Source organism: Geospiza fortis, unplaced genomic scaffold, assembly GCF_000277835.1.
Source record: "Geospiza fortis unplaced genomic scaffold, GeoFor_1.0 scaffold4, whole genome shotgun sequence".
NCBI classification, from domain to species: domain Eukaryota; kingdom Metazoa; phylum Chordata; class Aves; order Passeriformes; family Thraupidae; genus Geospiza; species Geospiza fortis.
Window position 1 is genome coordinate 1,149,203 of NW_005054475.1, and position 726 is coordinate 1,149,928.

Here is a 726-nt window from a genome sequence, read left to right on the forward strand (position 1 = left end):
TTTCTTTACTCCCAAATCCCAAAGGTTTGGTTCATTCTCTCCCAAATCCCAAAGGTTTGGTTCATTGTCTCCCAAATCCTGTAGGTTTGGTCCTTTCTTCACTCCCAAATTCCTAAGATTTGGTTCATTCTCTCCCAAATCCCTAAGGTTTGGTTGATTCTCAGCTCCCAAACCCCGGAGGCTCGATTGGTTCTCAGCTCCCGAATCCTGAAGGTTTGGTCCTTTCCCCGCTCCCAAATCCCGAAGTTTTCGTTGGTTCCCAGCTCCCGAATCCCAGAGGTTTGATCCCTTGTCCAACTCCAGCCTCCCTCTCCCACCCCGGGGCCATTCCAGAGGGATCATCCCGCTGCTGCCGGGCTGGAATTCCCACCTCGCTCATCCCAGAGTCTCTTTTTTTGGGGGGATGTTTCAACGCAGATATTCCGTGAATCCCAAAACCTCCTTATTTTCCCCATCATTATTTAACTCCTTGCTCCTCTCGCTCGTGCTCCCCCACATTTCTGCTTTTCCCACGGCGAATTCCCGGTGCTGGAGCTTTCCAGCCCCTCGGGACGTGCGAACCCCTCCCGCGCCCATCCCAAATCCCGATTTTTGCCCTTTCCCCGTGACCGCTGCGCGGGAGAGCTCCCGGCGGGTGGGAACGCGGCCCTGGAGCCCTTCCAGAGGACGTTGGGTTGTTTTCCATCCCAGGAAAGCTTTCCCAGATCCCGCCTTCCTGCCGGCGCC